General features: G+C 40.8%; 1 protein-coding gene across 1 annotated transcript in view; it reads right to left on the bottom strand.

The window, feature by feature from the left end:
• Nucleotides 1-18,540, bottom strand: part of KANSL1 (KAT8 regulatory NSL complex subunit 1) — a 185,105-nt gene extending 166,565 nt beyond the window's left edge. The window contains exons 1-2 of the mRNA XM_068530521.1: nucleotides 18,520-18,540; nucleotides 17,254-17,392 (exon numbers count right to left, since the gene is read on the bottom strand). The gene's annotated coding sequence lies outside the window, so the exon portion shown is untranslated. The remainder of the gene's footprint in view (nucleotides 1-17,253; nucleotides 17,393-18,519) is intronic.
• Nucleotides 18,541-20,056: the final 1,516 nt, after the last annotated feature.

The raw sequence follows: 20,056 nt of genomic DNA, 5'->3' as shown, positions 1-20,056 counted from the left end.
TGCCTGTCAGTGCAGGGGACACGGGTTTGAGCCCTGGTCCAGGAAGATCCCACATGCTGCAAAGCAACTAAGCCCATGCTCCACAACTACTGAGCCTGTGCTGTAGAGGCCACAAGCCACAACTACTGAGCCCATGTGCCACAACTATGGAAGCCCGTGCGCCTAGAGCCCATGCTCTGCAACAAGAGAAGCCACTGCAATGAGAAGCCCACACACTGCAACGAAGAGTAGCCCCTGCTCCCTGCAACTAGAGAAAAGCCCACGCGCAGCAATGAAGACCCAATGCAGCCAAACATAAATGAATAAATAAAAGTTTTAAAGAAATATTGTACTAGAGATTCTAGCCAGGACAATTAGGCAAAAAAAAAAAGAAATTAAAAGCTTTCAAGTTACAAAGGAACAAGTAAAACTAGTACAATTTGTACATGACATAATCTTGTATATAAAAAATCCTAAGGAACCCACAAATAAACTATTAGAGCTAATAAACATATCCATCAATGTTACAGAATTCAAGATCACTATACAAATAAATACCAATTGTATTTTGATACAATAGCAACAATCTGAAATGAAATTAAGAAAACTCCATTTATAATAGCATCAAAAAGAATAAAATACTTAGAAATAAATTTAACAAAGAAAGTATAAACCTTATAATTTGAAAACTACAAAAACTGTCACAAGAAGTTAAAGAAGTCCTAATTAAGTGGAAAGGCATCCCATGTTCATGGATCAGAAGATGTAAATTTGTTAAGATGGCAATACTCCCTAAATTGATCTATATATTAATTCAATTCCAGAATATCCAAAACAATCTTGAAAAGGAAGAACAAAGTTGAAGGACTCACACTTCCTGATTTCAAAACTTAATTCAAGGCTACAGAAATCAAAACAGTGTGGTACTGGCATAAGGATAGACATATAAATCAATGGAATATAGTTTAACAGTCCAGAAACAAACACTCACATTCACAGTCAATTGACTTTTGGCAAGGGTGCCAAGACAATTCAATGGGAGGCAAGTGAGGTAGGAGTGGGGGTTGGATAGTCTTTTCAGCAAAAGGTCGTGGGGCAACTGGATATTCACATGCAGTAGAATAAAGTTGGACCCCTATCTCACACCATGCACAAAAATTAACTCAAAATGTATCATAGACTTAAATATAAGAGTTAAAACCATAAAATTCCTAGAAGAAAACAAGAATAAATCTTCATTATCTTGGGTTACACAATGGTTTTTAGACATGGTACCAAAAGCACAAATGACAAGAAAAAATAAGTAGACTGAACTTCTTCAAAATTATAAAATTTTGTGCATTAAAGGACACCATCAAGGGACTTCCCTGGTGGCACAGTGGTTAAGAATCCCCCTGCTAATGCAGGGGACACAGGTTCAAGCCCTGGTCCAGGAAGATCCCACATGCCACAGAGCAGCTAAGCCCGCAAGCCACAACTACTGAGCCTGCGTACCACAACTACTGAAGCCCATGAGCCTAGAGCCCATGCTCCACAACAAGAGAAGCCACCACGATGAGAAGTCCGTGCACCACAACAAAGAGTAGCCCCTGCTCGCCACAACTAGAGAAAGCCCATGCACAGTAACAAAGACCCAACACAACCAAAAATAAATAAATTAATTTTTTAAAAAAAGGACCCCATCAAGAAAGTGAAAACAGCCCATGAAATGAGAGAAAATATTTAAAATTCATGTGTGACAAGGGACTTGTATCCAGAATATATAAAGAACTCTTAGGACTCAACAATAAAAAGACAATGGAGTTTAAAAATGGCAATGAGGGCTTCCCTGGTGGCGCAGTGGTTGAAGGTCTGCCTGCCAATGCAGGGGACACGGGTTCGAGCCCTGGTCTGGGAAGATCCCACATGCCGCGGAGCGACTGAGCCCGTGAGCCACAATTGCTGAGCCTGCACGTCTGGAGCCTGTGCTCCGCAACGGGAGAGGCCACGATAGTGAGAGGCCCGCGCACCGCGATGAAGAGTGGCCCCCGCTTGCCGCAACTAGAGAAAGCCCTCACACAGAAACGAAGACCCAACACAGCCATAAATAAATAAATTTTAAAAATTTTTTTAAAAAATGGCAATGAATGTGACAGAAATAGACATTTCTCTGAAGATACACAAATGGCTAATAAGCATATGAAAAGGGCCCATCATCATTTGCTATCAGAAAAATTAATTCAAAACCACAATGAGATACCCCTTCACACCCACTAGCATGGCTATAATCAAAACGACAGACAATTACAAGTGTTGACAGGATATGGAGAAACTGGAACCCTCACAATGGGGTATATCCATACAATGGAATATTACTCAGCCATAAAAGGAATGAAAAGCTGATATATGATACAACGCAGATGAACCTTGAAAACATGCTAAGTGAAAGAAGCTAGTCACAAAACAGCTCATACTGTATGATTCCATTTATATGAAATGTCCAGCGAGGACAAATCATAGAGACAGAAACTAGATTAGTGGCTGCCAGGGGCTAGGGGACAAAAGGAAATAGAGAGTGACTACTAATAGATATAGGGTTTCTTTTGAGGGTGTTGAAAATGTTCTAAAATTAGTTTGTGGTGATGGATGCACAACTCTGTGAATACACTAAAAAAAAAATTGTATGTTTTAAATGGGTAAATTTTATGATATGTGAAATGAATATCAGTAAAGCTATAAAAAAAAAAAAGATGAAGCCAAAATAATACTTAATTTCTAAACAACTTCACTGTGCAAAAAAAATGTTAAACTACTTGTAAAAATATCAGAAGACAAGCGTAATTCTGCAATTTATTTCCACTTGAGAGATTACCTCAGAGCACTAATATGCTTTCATGTTACACTTGCAACCTCATTGCCAGCAGTATATATAAGCAAAAATTAGGTCCTCGTCAAACTCAAGTTATTCAACTTACTCAAGTAAATTATTCTAAATTACTTTATGTAAGAATGAAATGAGGAAGATACAACACGTCATAGATAAAATCAGTCATCTATAGGAATGATACAAACTAGGACATCAATAAGCCAGTGAAGAGTTTAAAGAACACAAAATCCTATTCCTGGAAGGGTTATCTTCAGTGAGATAGGATTGGAATGTATTATTATTTTAAAAGCTTAAACAAAAGTAGCAGTATTATACTCTGCCCAAAGAATATTATAACAGATGGTTGGCAAGGCTTCTGTAAAAGGGTAGTTCAAAGAGAAAAAACTTGGCATTGTCATTCCCAGTTCTACCTGGAGTATAAAGAAAACTGCCCTGGTTCACAAATACAGGATCTGAGAGGAAGAGTATGTGCTGAACAGGAAAGAGTATGCTGATCAGTCAACTCATTTCTGAGCCAGATTGATCATTTTATTTTTGCCCCTATAAATCAACAATTTATTTTTGTTTCATGGTCCAATCAATATAGATGTGATTAGCAGATGAATCTATCCCCTAGCAATCAACAGACTGATGTGATTAATGCTGGACTGGCATTCAAGTTCTAGTTCTACCACCAAGCAGCGACGTGACTTAGGGCAAATGACTTCACTGCTCTCAGTTTCCTCATGTAGAAAACAAGACAGCCTGACTAACTTAAAACCAAGGTTTCTTTTCAACTCTAAAGCTCAATGATTCAGAAACCTGAAAACTACAATAGTAACAATGATGTGTGGTTCAAGAATCTGTGTGTTCAACACTACAAAACTTCTTTGAAGGGAACTGATATAAAAATTTAAATAACACAATAAATGCTTTCTCAAAAAAAAAAAATTAGAACCTACTAAGACATACACATATAACAGAACTTGGTTCTAAATTATAATCAGAAACGGACATATATGACTCACTAGTAATAGAGATAAGAAACACACTTAACCAATATTCTGTAAAGTCAGGAAAAACTAAAAATGTATTATATGGTTACCCAATTTTAGAAGGAAGATCTAGACTTTGGCTAGATAAAACTAAAGTTATGTTTAAAAGGCAAATGTGTAATACAAAGCATAGAGATGGACTTTAAAAATACTTGACTATAAGAAAGCAAAAAAGTCAGATGCTCAAACAAAATGTTTAAATTGCTAAGTAGTGTGGGGGGAGCGGAGGAGAGTAGGAGTGGGGAGAGGAAAAGGAAAATAACTTTTCTCAAAATAGACAATAAAAATGAGGAAAAGCAATAAAATACCATAAATTATAGCAGATCAGGAGAACTAAGGCCTATGTAGGCAAAACAACAATTAAAACCTTGCAAGAGGGACTTCCCTGGTGGTCCAGTGGGTAAGACTCTGAGCTCCCAATGCAGGGGGCCCAGGTTTGATCCCTGGTCGGGGAACTAGATGCCGCACGCATGCTGCAACTAAGAGTTCGCATGCCGCAACCAAAGAGTCCGTGTGCCACAACTAAAAGATCCCACATGCCAGCAACGAAGATCCCGCATGCCGCAACTAAGACGCAGCGCAGCCTAAATAAAATAAATAAATAAATGTTTTTTAAAATATAATAAATAAATAAATAAACCCTGCAAGAAAATGCAAAGCCACAGACAGGTGGTTTAAATATATAAAAAGCCAGATGCTGAATAAAGACTGGATGGAGCACTTGATAAACAGGGTATAAACAGTGACAAGAGCAAGACAACTGACAGGCCTAACTGTAATTTGCTTCAATACTTACTGAAGAAGATATAAGGAAGAAATCTATTTCTACTTTAAAGCATATGAATCACTGACAGTGAATTAATAAATTCATCATTAAACAAACAAGATGCTTCCAAACTAATATATCACATGTTAGGTAGTCATGAAGTCCCAAAGTACTCGCATTTTAAAAGAATTTATGTATAAAATTATAAAATTGCAAGGAAGAACCTACTGACAGTCATCTGAGAGAAGTGACCTCCAATAAGACCCAAGAGGACGGAATCCAGATCTCTTTCCTTTATCAACAAAATTTATCCAGCCCCTTGCTCAACTCCTGGCATATTTTGGCACTCAATAAATATTCGCTGAACAAAAATGAACAAAAACATGCCATCAATATAACTCCCATCTATTCAAGAGAAAGGCTCTGGCTGTGAGCTTCAAATCGGTCAAACTAGCAAACCTCTACTAGAGGATGAGATCAGAAGACATATCAGCATAAATAACCTTCTGAGGAAAAGACAAACATGGCTTCTAAAAGAAGAAATCACACCACACCAGTCTACCCAAACTCTCTGAGGAGAAAGTATGTGAATATAACTTATTTAGGCTTTTATAATAGTCTTGACAAGAGTCTAAATAAAAGGCTATTTTTAAAAAGCCTGAGTGGCCACAGAGTTGAGAATACTTCCCGTGGATGGGGTGTGGTTTATGAGACTGACACACCGTGTACTGCGCAAAGGGGGCAGGTTTACACAGGGCATGACACATAGAAAACTATGGGTGGACGGACGCTGAGGTACTTCCCCGGGAAGTATAAGCAGACGATTGATCTTAGGTAATGTTTCAGAAATGCTATATTTAACATTTTCATAAATTATATGAAAGGTATACAGAGAATTCCCCATTTTGCAGATGGAATGATGAGCTTCCTGACAGCGAAATACTGCACTAAATTGGAAAAATAAGGGAACTGAGAGGTGGAGAAAAATTTTAAGTATATCAAATGAGAAACATTTGCAAAAACTAGGATGTATTTTCAGTTTAGAGAATACTTTGCAAGCATGAAAGGGGTCTAAATATCTGCAGGGCTGTCCAGCAGAAGAGAAACTAGAGTTGCTCCAGGCAGTTCCTGTGTAGACAAAATTAGGCCCAAAGTGGAAACTGCAGAGGGACACATTTCAACTAACATAAGGTCAAGCTTTCTAAGCACCAGACCAGACCTAACTGAAAGGGTGATTCTTACTCTGAATTATCTCTTAAGAGCCCACTGAGATACAAGCTCCTAAAGTACTGCAGGCAGGAAAACAGCAGGTATTAACAGCATGCAGCATGGAAAAATGAAAAGTAAAGCATTTACAGGAAAAAAATCTAAGTTGTACCTAAAGGATGCATGGCTTCTAGTTAAAAAAGAAATTTTTGAATAATTACAGAATGTTACTTAAAGACAACGTGATTTTTGTATGCAAAGCGGGGAGGGATTGCAAATTCTACTGCCAACAAGGAAAAGACTGTGAATAGAACATATTTTCCTATCCTTCTAACAAATCATAATTTAGCTGTATCTGAAATGCAGTTATGATTGGTTACCATAAATCCAGAAAGGCAAAGCAGTGCTGACAAAGATCCAGAGAAGTATACGTAAATGGAATGACTAAGAGGCTGAAGGAGATGTCACTGGAGATTACATTTTAAAATCAATCATCTTCAACTGAGAAACATGAAAGCCAAGGGGCACTATGATCAAAATCAGAAAATGTATCAATATGGTAAATACTAATTTATTCACCAAATCTTGGTACAATACATTAAGCTTTTAAACTTGAAAAGGTAGATCTTTTTTTCCACAAAAGATAAAAAGAAAGTTGTAGAACGTGTTATCACCAAGCAGTATTTAGGGTTAAGAATACTCAAGAAGTATACAAATTTATGTATATTAAGTCCATTCTGGGCTCCTACAGGATAGAAGTGACATCTGAGGTGAGGCCTTAAGTTTCTGAGGTTAACATCTTATAATTGCCTCACATCAAAACATTCCTTGGTGCCAACTGAGACATGACAATTGGCTGACAGCTCCCTAACAGACTCAGTAAGGCTTGCTGGTATAGTTCTTGTTATTTTTATTATAATTTTTAAAATTTATTTATTTTTATTTTTATTTATTTTTGGCTGCGTTGGGTCTTTGTTACTGCGCGCGGGCTTTCTCTAGTTGTGCAGAGCAGTGGTTTCTCTTGTTGCAGAGCACGGGCTCTAGGCTCGCGGGCTCAACAGTTGTGGCTCGCAGGCTCTAGAGCACTGGTCAGTAGTTATGGCGCATGGGCTTAGTTGCTCCGCGGCATGTGGGATCTTCCCGGACCAGGGCTCGAACCCATGTCCCCTGCATTGGCAGGCAGATTCTTAACCACTGCGCCACCAGGGAAGCCCTATAGTTCTTTTTAGTCCTTTATCTATGTATGTACAGTTGTCCCTTGAACAACACAGGTTTGAACTGGTCCACTTATACTCGGATTTTTTCCAATCAATACATACTACGCAATGCTCAATTGAATCCCTGGATGTGGAACTGCAGATACAGAGGGCCTACTGTAAAGTTATATGTGGATTTTCTACTGCACAGAGGTCAGCGCCCCCAATTCTTGCATTGTTCCATGTGTGTAATATATATATATATATATATATATATATATATATATATATATATATATGTGTGTATCTTCTTTATCTTTTATATATTTAGAATCCTTATATATCTCTATATCCTGAATTTTTCATTTATCATATACCCAACATTCTAAGACATTAAAAGTTCTTTAAAAATATTGTTTTATGGCTGTATAATAATTCACCCTTAAATACGCCATAATTTACCCATTAATCTCACTGCTCATTCAAGTTTATTCCCAATTCTCACTTGTATAATGCTACAATGAATATCTTTAGTCACAAATCTTTCTATATATCTCTATATTTTCCCCCTTAAGATAAATTCCTAGAAGTGGAATTACTGAGTTAAAAGACAGTTTAAGGTTTTTTGACATATGTTGCCAAAATACCTTCCAGAAAAATTGGGCCCAATGCACACTTCCACTAGCAGTTTTAGAGACTGCCCCCTCACTACCTTTGACCATACAGTCCAATTGACAATTTGATAGGCTAAAAAAAAGTAGTATATCATTTTTATCTGAATTCCTTTGATTACTTATCAGAATAAAAATGTTTCTTATATGCTTCTTGGTCATTTGTGTTTCTTCTTTGTGAACTCTGATCATGACCTTTGTCAATAAGGCATTTTTACTTTCTTTGGGCCTTGACAAACTGAAAACCAGCTGAGATGGAGTCACATATCAGTGACTTCAGCTCCCCCTGCTGGCCAAAAAATTACTACCATGATCAAGACCTAGATTAAAGTACCACGTAGACTACACTTAAAAGCTTGCCATTCTCTGGGCTGTTGCTACAAACGCAATTTATACACGGTGATAAAAGATAAAACATTATGTGTCTAAACCCATACTTAACAGAGCTGTGATGGGAAAGGAGAAAGGGGATACCTGATCACTAATGTTTAATGATTAGTGTCACAAAAAATGTTTAAATTATAATCAGTTCACTGCCAAATTACTACCTGGATGGAACATTACAAGCATAAAATTCATTTCTCTATACTTTATTTTTATTACTGTTATTTTTTTTTATGGCCGCACCGCGTGGGCGCTTTCTGTATCTTAGTTCCCTGACCAGGGATTGAACCCAGGGCCACAGCAATGAAAGGGCCAAGTCCTAACCACTGGACCACCAGGGAAGTCCCTATACTTTATTCCAACAATGTAAAAACATTCTAGTTGCCAGATGACACTGGGTTGTCAGCACACTGGTTCTCTTTTTTAAAAGCAAAAATAAGAAAACAAAAACACCTATGCGCCCTTCATCATTCAATGAACGATTTAAAAACAAAAAACAAAACCCTCTTTGTAACCCTTATTCCAAAGCTACAAAGCTGCTCACACTAAACAGATTGGGTCCTATAGTTCCAAAGGGTAAGGCCAGGATTGGCGAATGGATGTAACTAACTCAGCTTTCCCACTGATACCCTCTTAAAGATGCATTTCACAGGTTGGGCAGTGCAGTGCTCAGACCATTCATTCATTCAACACATTTACTACATGTCATCACTTTGCAAGCAGTGATGATGAAAGACAGGACACAGCCCCTACTCTCAAAGAACTTGGAGACGAGCTGCGTGGAGAAGCAAACCTGCAATCACTGTACAACAGAAGTGCTAGGGATGCACACACAAAGGCAAAGCCTGGGTGCACAGGAAGCTCTCCACGTTAGTTACTGCTGTTACTACACCTCACTGTTATTCAAGAACTAGGACAAGTATGTTTCTAGAACAGGGCAGGAGGTCACTTTAAACAGTGGCAACTGCTTGTGTGAAGGCCCAGGGGCAAAGGAGCAACAAGGTGTACAGAAGGAACTACAAACAGCAGCTCAACGCTGCTGAGCGCAGAGAGCTCAGGAAGGAGCAGAGGAAGTGATCTGGGCCAAGGGCCTGTGTGCTTGGCAAAAGCGTGTGAACTTCACCTCGAAAGCCAGGTAAGCCGTGGGGAGGAAACATATGGTCATATGAGGAGACCATTTAGCGCTGGGAAAAACACATTTGCAGATCATCAGTATATGGATGTGGGACTCCTACAGAGTGAGACACAAACTTATCTAAGATGTCACTCAGGAATTACATAGGCTGGGAGGAGAGAAGGCCAAGGCAAGGCAAACACTGATTGAAAGAGAAAAAATGTCTGCAAAGAAAACTGAGAAAGAACAGCCAGAGATGACAGCGATGACAGAAAGAGGCAGCACTCAGATCACCTGTACTGCACTGTGTGCCAGGCACTCACCTATGTGCTCTTCATGTATTAATGCATTTCCTCCTCACAACAGACCTGTAATGTTAAGTGCCATTATTTTTAATATTATTTTTCGCATTTTTCAGGTGAGGTAACTGAGGCACAGAGAGGCACACAGTAAGTGCAGAGCTGAAATCTGAATCTAGGAGACTCACTGCAGAGTCCACGTTCTGTATCATGACTCTACAGTGCCTTTCAGAAATGATGACAGGAAGCCAGGAGGGACCACTACCACCACAGCCGGGGAGAACGGTCAAAGACCACAAGGAGGCCTCAGAAGATAAGGGCAGAAAGGGCAGAAAGGGATGACTCTGTAAGGGCAGGTACAGTAGAACACATAGGAAGAAGCTACAAATACTTCATTGGCAAAGGGACCAGTGGTCGCAGTTTAAGGGTTTTGCGTTCGTAAAGCGAGAGACTTGAGTGTGTTTATAAGCTGAGGGACAAGAGCCAACAGGGAATGGGAGGGTGAAAATGGGTTGGGAAAAGGTACAAATGACAGCCAGAGGTCCCTAACAAGGAGGAAGAAAACAGCTCAAGAGACCAGAGAGGTGGCCTAGTATAAGAAGAAACAAATACAGGGACAGTGTTGGGCCCAAGAAGAGTCCCTTCCCTGACAGGCTCTGTGCTCTATGACCGAAGAGGCAAAGTCACTGGGGGAAAGAGGTTTTCTTTGTAAGCAAGGCAGATGTTCCACTTCTGAAGAAGCCCCCACAGTCAGATGCTTTTAGAGGGACTTCCCTGGTGGTGCAGTAGGTAAGACTCTGCGCTCCCAATGCAGGGGGCCCAGGTTCGATCCCTGGTCAGGGAACTAGATCCCACGTGCATGCCACAACTAAGGAGCCCGTGTGCCACAAACAAGGAGCTGGCAAGCCGCAACTAAGGAACCCACAAGCTGCAACTAAAGAGCCCGCCTGCCACACCTAAGGAGCCTGCCTGCAGCAGCTAAGACCCAGTGCAACCAAATAAATAAATAATTTTTTTTAAAGATGCTTTTAGAATTATAACATTAATTTTTATTCTTTATTTGATTCTTTTACTCCTGTTTTCACTCTTATCTAGCTGTCTCATTAAATTATGATCTAGGTTGCAAACATTTCACAAGATGATTTCTAAGCAAGAAAAAAATCTAGCAAAAACTAAAATCACTAGACTGTTCAGAATAGAAAGATAATTTTTTAAAAAGATAATATTTTTCCATTTCTTCAAGTCAAGTACGTGAATATACTCTCTGAGCTTCCAGAACTTACTATGGCTACTCCCATTGTCCTCTGGAGCAAACCAGCCAACAATGCCCAGAGCTGCTCTCCCGCTCACGGCTTGACTTCTCTCCCCAGCTCTGCCTCAGCCTGGTCAGCACTCTCTCTGGCCTAGTCAAATGGCCCCTCGGCCCACAGTCCGAACAGTTATCCAATACCATGAACTCCTTCACTTCAGGATAGGGACACAGGAAAAGGAATTTGGGAACTAGCCTCTGATGACAACTAACAAAGCAATTTCATGACACATATTTATCTAAAGCAGTTCCAGACCACTGTAAAAATCGGATGAAAGCAATGGACCCTTCCTCTCCGTAAAATGCACACAGGCAAAACCACATCATTTTGCACCAGACTGTCAAAAAGCTGTCATCTTCATGTTATCCTATCCATAGAAAAGTCCCTCCAGCCATCGTTAAAGATCTATTTACTCTTCCTTGGCAAATAATTTATATAAGCTTAGTTTGCTGATATCCTAACCTACCACAGAAAGAAGGCATTAAAATAAAGGGGAGAGTTTCTGGAGGCTGGAACAAGGCCAGTAACAGCCGGACACTAAGGTAGGAGATCAGGAAAGTAGATAATCACAGACTAAAGAAAATGAAGACTAGTCCGAGAGTATGTAATACGTGCACACTACTCCATGAATACAGTTTATTTTACGGCCTCCAAAGGCACGTTACATTTCAGCACAGTACAATAAGTGGTGGGCATAGTGTAGATCTTCCGTAATTTTGAATTATTATTAAAAAATAAAATTTTGTTCAGAGCACTTTTTTTTTTTTTTTTTTTTTAATTTGGCTGCGTGGCTTGTGGGATCTTAGTTCCCCAACCAGGGATCGAACCCAGGCCCTCCGCAGTGACAGCGAGGAATCCTAACCACTGGACCACCAGGGAATTCCCCAGAGTGCCTCTTAAAGAGGCAGAAAAGCATGTAAAAGCACCTTTTAGAAAAATTTTCACCTAAGTAAACTTTTAAAGTTGTAACACTAGTTTCAGGAGAGGAAACCATCAAACAAAGGTACATACAGGCCAGTTGAGAAAGGTAAGATTTTAAAACAAAACAGAAAGGTCAGCAGCAGCCAGATTATCATGTGTCTATATGCTACATCAAAAAGGTTGAACTTTACCCTAAAGGCAAATAGGAGGGGAATGGAGGCAGAGGGCGGGCCAAATCAGTCAGGCCAGAGAAGGAACTTCCTCAAGGTCCTGCTATTTCTGGAATGACCCATACTGTCAACCCCCCAAAGAAGCTAAATGCTGGAGGATAACCATGCCGGCTTCTTCAAGTACGGCATCTGACTGAACATAAAACATCTCTTTATTCACACAGAGAATGTGTTAATTCCACATTACTGAGTATCCTTAGCTCCCAAACCCCTCGAGAGAGATACCTGGGCTTAATTCTTACGTAGTAAGGAAATCCCAAGGTTTCATCAATTTCCACAAAGGATGAGACATGGAGAACAGCCTGTAATCCTGACCTTAATTTTTCAAATCAGAATTTTACTGATAGCTAAAAGAAAAAGAATATTACCACCTTCTAAAGTTTCAATTTTATATAAATCTAAAGCTTCAATGACAAAATCTATATATTAAAGACAAATGAGATAAACAAGGCCCTACTGTATAGCACAGGGAACTATAGTCAATATCTTGTAATAAACAATAATGGAAAAGCATCTGAAAAAGTGATTCAGTTATATATCACTTTGCTGTACACCAGAAACTAATACAACATTGTAAATCAACTATACTTCAATAAAAATTAATTAAAAAAATTAAGGAGACAAATGCATGAGACACCTAAAGAAATAATCTACTTCTTTAAATCATATGACCAATTTGCACCAAAATTTTCACTTCCTGTGTGTAGGTGTTGACGGTCTGCTACCCATGATGAGTAACGTTAGTCTACAGGGCTGATGAGGCTAATGGATGTTGTCATGGGTTGAATTTTGTCCCCCACGAAGAAGATATTTTGTACTACTAACCCCTAGTACCTCAGAATGTGACCTTAGTTGGAGAAAGAGTCTTTACAGAGGTAATCAAGTTAAAATGAGCTCATTAGGATGGGCCCTAATCCAGTACGACTGCTGTCCTTTTAAAAAGGAGAATTTTTGAACAAAAAAGACACACACACACAGAGAACTCTGTGTACAGACTGGAGCTATGCTGCCACAAGCCGAGGACCTACCAGATGCTAGAGGAGAGACCTGGAAGAGATCCTGCCCAGCACCTTCAGATGGAGCATGCCCCTGCCCTCAGACTTCTCGCCTCCAGAACTGAGAGACAATACATTTCTGTTGTTTAAGCCACTTAGTTTGTGGCACTTGGTTATGGCAGCCCTAGCAAACAGATGTCATGAAGAAAATTAGCAGCTTGTGTTTACTGAGCACATACCAAGTGTCATTCTAAGCACTTCGCATCAACAAGCTCATTTAGTCCTTACAAAATCCACCGTAGGATCGAGGTACTACAATTATACACTTTTCACAGGTAAGGACACCAAGTCTCTAAGAGGATGAGACACTTGCCCAACATCAGGCAGATCCCCCCACTATGACCACTAGCTACAAGGAACTATTATGTTTAGTAATTACTTTAAAGCAGTAGTAGTTCACTAAGCCAAATCGCAGATATAATATACACAAAGATCCTCTGAAGTAAATGCTAATTTCATTTCCAGTACAAAGGAGGACCCTGAACCTCCGAGAGATTTTTAAATTTCTTAAAATTGCCCCACATCACATAACCAAGAATGTGATAGTGTATCTAATTGCCAACTGGAGGGAATAAACAATGAAAATCTTTTTTTTACTAACTTTAAGAGCAAGTGAAATTTTTTAATGCCTGACCTTGCAATTCAATACTAGAAATATAAACCTACAAATTTGAAATTCTTCAAGATCCCAGGAGAAAATGTGCCCTAGATTACAGTACCCTTTGTATATGCATCCCTTCAACCACTGTTCAAGAGCTATTGCCCTCTCATTTGTGGCTCCTTGACATTTCTCTGACTTCCAGACACAGAAGAAGAAAAGATGTAAGGATTGGAAGTTTTTAAAAACTTTTTTGTATTTTTTGATTTTGATACAAACATCGGAAAGTGTGAAAAAAAATATAATACAGCAAGAAGTCTCCTTCCCACTCTGTCCTCTACCTGACCAGTTTCTAGACTTAACAGGTAACCGATGTCACCATTTTCTTGTTTATTCTTCTGAAGTGTTTTTTAATGCATATACAACAAGCCAATACAAATTTTCTTTTCTCCCTTCTTTTTTTTCAAAAAACACAAAGGGTAACATATCAGACACACGTTTCTGCATCTTGCTTTTATCGCCTAAACGTTTATCCTGGAGATCTTTCCATATCCTATTGAATCATATTTTAATTATGTCCTTTTGTTTGTCAAGAATACTTTTTACTTGCTTTCATCATAGCTCAGTCTAGCACACAAGGCACTAGCACACAGGCAACCAGCAGTCCCTGAGAGCTACCTGAGACAACTGATGGTGGCACCATATCACACACCAAAAACCTTGTATCTCTTCTCTCCATCTCATCTTCACTTTGATCTTTTCTCCAACTCACCCAATTCTCCTCCTCCTCCTCCGTTCTTCTCCCATCTCACACATACCCTAACCCTGACAACTGTACATAAAAACACCAAACATCACTGATACTGCTTAGTCATGGCTAGCAATAAAAAAGCTGCAGACCCCTGATATAGAGAAAGGGGTAAATAACTCCATGGGAACTAATTAACAAGAGTGCCTTAGGGACTTCCCTGGTGGTCCAGAGGATAAGACTCCTCACTCCCAATGCAGGGGGCCCAGGTTCAATCCCTGGTCGGGGAACTAGATCCTGCAGGCATGCCACAACTAAGACCCGGAGCAACCGAAATAAATAAATAATTGTTTTTTTGTTTTTTGTTTTTTTTTTAAAAAAAAGAGTGCCTTGGGCTTCCCTGGTGGCGCAGTGGTTGAGAATCTGCCTGCCAATGCAGGGGACACGGGTTCGAGCCCTGGTCTGGGAAAATCCCACATGCCGCGGAGCTACTGGGCCCGTGAGCCACAACTACTGAGCCTGCGCGTCTGTAGCCTGTGCTCCGCAACAAGAGAGGCCGCGATAGTGAGAGGCCCGCGCACCGCGATGAAGAATGGCCCCCACTTGCCACAACTAGAGAAAGCCCTCGCACAGAAACGAAGACCCAACACAGCAAAAAATAAAATAAATAAGTAAATAAATAAATAAATTTTAAAAATGCAAAAAAAAAAAAAAAAAGAGTGCCTTAAATTGAGGAGTTTTTGTTTGGAGTTATTTTTCCTTTGTTATTTATGTTTCTTTTTGTACTTTGATTCTTGAAAAGGGTGAGTATTGGTACTATTTTCTATAAGCCTGGGAAAAGAAATAAGCACATAATGAGGTCTGATGTTTAAGTAATGCCTTATAGAACTAGAGTTCATTCTGAAATAAGATAATCAGAAACAAAGTGTAAGAACTAAAGAAAATAAATATTTTGGCTCCAAAGTATACATTTTAATTAGCCTACCTTTTTTTTTTTTTGACTTAAAAATAAGCAGTTGCAATCTGAAAACACATCTCAGAAACATTTTAAAGGTATTCACAAATGAAAAAGAGAATAAAGCTCCCTCCCTCTTTTTTATTTTCCATCCTGCCAAGTTCAATGTTATCCTTTTCCCATCCCCCCCAAAAAAGTGCCTTTTTCCCCTGCCCAGATCACACTACAGTTTTTAAGGGTTTTTCTTAAGTCATAAAAGGAAGAGGAAAATGTTAGCAAATAAAAAATTTGTTTAGACTCAGAAGAGGTCTTCCACTGAGCAAAGGGTTAAATTAAGGCAGTCACATAACTACATTCTTAAGTAGTTAACAGGTGTTAACACACAGTATGGAGTACTGACTTCACTCTGTATTCCTGTCATTCCAGAGGGCTTTGGTGCAACTTCAAGGGTTAGTGTAGAACTTGCCCAGGTTCAGAGATTTAGAGGTAAAATGTCATATATATAGATATATAGATATCTAATCTATATCTATAGATATATAGATCTTAAAAAGCAGGCCTCTATGTATCTAATCCATTAGTTAAAACTGTAAAATAAAAATCTAATATATTGATCCCCAGTTCCTTGGGTTTCTACGGAACTAGAACCTGTGGATATCCCCTTGCCTGCTTCCTAAAGGCAACAAATGCCACCAGGTCGTGGCACTAAACACTCAATACCAAAGAGAAATATTCTTGTACAAGGTCCTCCAGTTCCTATAGGTTCAGGACTTCTGGCTGGGTTTCCCATGCAACCCCTCCAACTCTACAGGGAGACTGGCTAGAAAAACTGTATCTCTCTGGCTTCCTTTATACTACTATAAGCACTCCTCATCCAACAATAGCAGCTGCAACATAAATGAAGATGAGAACTCAGTCTACATTTACCTAAAGATTTCCCACAATCCAAATATTTAGTTTACACAGACTGCATTAATATCTGATTTATTCACTGCATTAATTTGGAATTCCACAGGACAGATTACCAGACAACAATCTTAACTACACTAGTATTTAGCTCTGAAGGAAGCAACCTGTGCCACCCCATGAAGCTGGTGGGGGTCTTCCATCACTCCTTATCTTTCCCCATCCTTCCTCCCATTTTCCTCCCTACGTGTATCTGAAGCTTTGTCCTCTGCTTAGTCCTAATGGAGACATATATGTACAAGAACTTGAAGTAGCCAAGAGACTGGAGAACCACCACATCACTGAAAGCTTTTTAATGTAAAGATCATCTGCCCACACTGCCCCCAAAGAGGTGCATCTTGTGAGATGAAACATGGCACAAAGTGCTACCTGTTGAGAAAAATGGTGTAAATTCGCATGCAAAGGACCAGGGAATAGCAGGAGAACTCTCCAACAGAGCTATACACATAAACGAACAGGTCTTAGAATGTTCTAACATACTAAATGAAGTTTCGGAGTAAATAAATGGCTAGTGACACATCTTTTGTAACACATGAATCAGCTACAGATTTGCAAGAGTGGGACACACCCTAGCACCTATGACACTAAAGTACCTGTTTGAAAGTGGACCTGGCTGTCTGAATTGCCAATCCATCCTACTGAGATTGGAACAGAATTTTACAACTATGTGGGTTGTCATAATTTAAAATTAAAAAATAAACACATCATTTTCATGGAAATTAATTTGAGAACTTCATTAATATTTTAACACCAATGATTAAGAACAGTAGCAATACAAAGTAAGGAGTAACTAATCAGTCCTAGGAAGCAAACACAACAGTTTTTTTGAGGGGAAAGGAATGTCGGGTAAGAGGGTTGACGAACTGCAAATTCAAGAACTAGAAAATCCTCAATTGTAAAGAAAAAGAAATAATATGAGGCCTTTAATTAAAAAAATAAATAAAACACATCTTACCTTAAGAAGCATCCAAATAGCATTCATAGTGTCAGGAATAGTTCAGACGATACTCAGAAATGAGCAAGAAGGGAGTCGTAGTAATCCCCCAGTCACCAAGTATGAGCAGGAAGGAAAATCTTTTGTTTCAAGAAGGTATCTGAAAGAGAGGACTTTCATTTAGATTTAAAATAATCAAGAATAAGCAAATAAAAAAGAATAAGCAAATAGTTTAAGCTATCTGGACAGAGATTTGAAGTACTGTTTGCCTCACCATCTTGAAAAGATGTAGAAAATACCATCCCCTTTGGAAAAGGACAAATGTGTGTGGTATAGGTATCTCCGTATGTATGTAGAAATATATTTTTCCATAAAATTGGATTAAATGTATAACACATATTTTAGATAATATAAAATTGCTTATCAAATAATTAGAAAGCCAAAACCATTTTTCCCAGATAGAAAAATGATTATCCAGGGTACTTCATAAACACTATTAAAAACTGATTTGTTCACTGATCACCTAAAAAAACCCCCTTGCGGGGACTTCCCTGGTGGCCCAGGGGTTAAGAATCCACCTGCCAATGCAGGGGACATGGGTTTGAGCCCTAGTCCGGGAAGATCCCACATGCTGCGGAGCAACTAAGCCCGTGTGCCACAACTACTGAGCCTGTGCTCTAGAGCCCATGAGCCACAACTACTGAGCCTGCGTGCCACAACTACTGAAGCCTACACGCCTAGAGCCCGTGCTCTGCAACAAGAGAAGCCACCGCAATGAGAAGCCCGTGTACCACAACGAAGACCCAACACAGCCAAAAATAAGTAAATAAAATAAATTTTTTTTAAAAAGCCCCTTGCCACGTTTAGTTTTATTTAATAAATTAAAACCTCTCTGATCATTCTGATTGTCCTAAATTTTCTTGAGTTTAAGTTGCAGAGCCCATTCTACATGAAAAGTAAAATCCATTCTTGACTAAAGTGCTACAAACAAAAGACTCTTCTTTCTTAGAGATCTTTAAAAGCAAACCAAACAACTTAATTTTGAGGATGGGAGGGAGGCAAGTTTGTCTGGAGGTAGGAGGATGGATTAAATGACCTCTTGTAGGATCCTTGCCCACGTCCTAGGCCTGAATGAAAATTCCAGCTTAACCAGTTACTGCTTCGCTTAAAATGGAGGCTTGCCCGAGTAGGGACAAAAATAACAGCACCCACCTCTGTAAACTAAATTTCAAAAAATTCAAAGAATATACAGTACCCTCATTTTTAAGAAAAATTAAAAATAAAAACCTCTGGAGTGGATTTGTTCTTCCTATGCGTTTGTCACTTCGGCTTCAAAGACTTGGCATCACTTTCCTTACCGCTCGTCGGATTTTTTTTTGAGGGGGGGTAAGGTAGGGGGGAGTTTGACTCTTGACCCAAGTCTCGGGAGGGCTTAAGAGCCCCTCCATGATCCCCACCGCAAAAGCCAAGGGGCGAAGAGAAAGGGGAGAGCCCGAGTTCCCACCCCTCCCCCCACCCTGGACCCCAGTCCCAAACCTACCCCCCTTCCCACAGTGGGGCGACTCCTTCTGCCCCAAACCCATTGTTAGGGAGGGGGCGAAAGGGAGAGTGGGCTCATGGCAGGGGCGCCTGCGGCCGTTGCCCCGGCTCGCTTCAGGAGGGGGCGGCCCGAGGGATGCAGCTTCCCTTCCTCTCCGCGTCGGTCCGTCCCACCTCGGCTCGGCCTGGCGCCCCGGGCTCTGCTCGGCGCCCCCGGCCCCGGGCCCGGCCCAGCCCGCCCCCAGAGCAACAGGCCCCCAGACCCTCTGCCCGCAACCTGGGGCCCAGGCCTGCGGGTGGGCGCGGGGCGGGGGTCCCTGTGCCCCACACACGCGTCCCCGCTCCCCCAGCCCAGCCGCTTCCAGGGCCCTCGGCGGCGCCCGCTCCCCGGGCCCGTCGGCCCCCCGCCTCCCGGCCGGGCCGCCCCCCCAGGTTCCCGCGGTCGGGGCCGCCTACCCTTCCCCACCATCACCCCTACCGACTCGTGCCCCCACCCCCTCGGGCACCAGTGCCAACGGCGGCTCCCCCAGCCCCGGACCTACCTGCACGGCTCAACCAAGCCTAGAAGTGGGGGCGGGGAATCTTCCGCCCTCCTATGTCTCTCATTGGCCCTTCCGAGGAACATCGGGAGCGCCATTGGCTGATGGAGGATGTCCGTCAGAGCGGTGGGGCGGGACAGAAGCGGAGAGGGATGCTGGTGCTTCGGCGTCTCTGTCTCTGGGTATCTCTCTGTCTCTGTCTCAGCTCCTGGAAATGAGAGACATTTGGATGAGAGGACTGGAAAGGGGCCTCAGGTGGAAGGAATAGAAATAGGAACCCTGGCAGAGCTTCCCACCAGTCTGCCACTCCGAACCCCCTACCTAAGTCCCCTTGAGATCCTCTTACCCATCACCCCCAACCCCGGCCCCTCACCCTTGTAGGTTCTTCATCCAGGAAGCGATGTGATGAAAACTCGAGGCCGGAAGGCCACAGAGGGAGATTTTATATAGGTATATAAAATATACACATACAAATACTTATATATAAAGTCAACCAGATATAAGGTCACTAGGGCCTGGAGAGGGAAGGGCACACATCTCACAGGCAAGGAAGGACTTGAGATATAGCCAAAATAAGAAAGAATCAAAAATCACTCTAAGAGCTGAAAACAGTGGTTTCTTCCTAGGAGGGGAGCTGAGACGACCGGGTGGGAGGAAGACTTACATTTCACTGTATATCCTTTTGTATCTTTTGATTTTAGTACCGTTCACAAAGATTCCCATTTTTTGAATTTAATTAGCTTAAA

Source organism: Eschrichtius robustus, chromosome 20 (assembly GCF_028021215.1).
Source record: "Eschrichtius robustus isolate mEscRob2 chromosome 20, mEscRob2.pri, whole genome shotgun sequence".
NCBI classification, from domain to species: domain Eukaryota; kingdom Metazoa; phylum Chordata; class Mammalia; order Artiodactyla; family Eschrichtiidae; genus Eschrichtius; species Eschrichtius robustus.
Note: the sequence above shows the minus strand (reverse complement) of the source record. Positions and strands in the feature narration are given on the sequence as shown.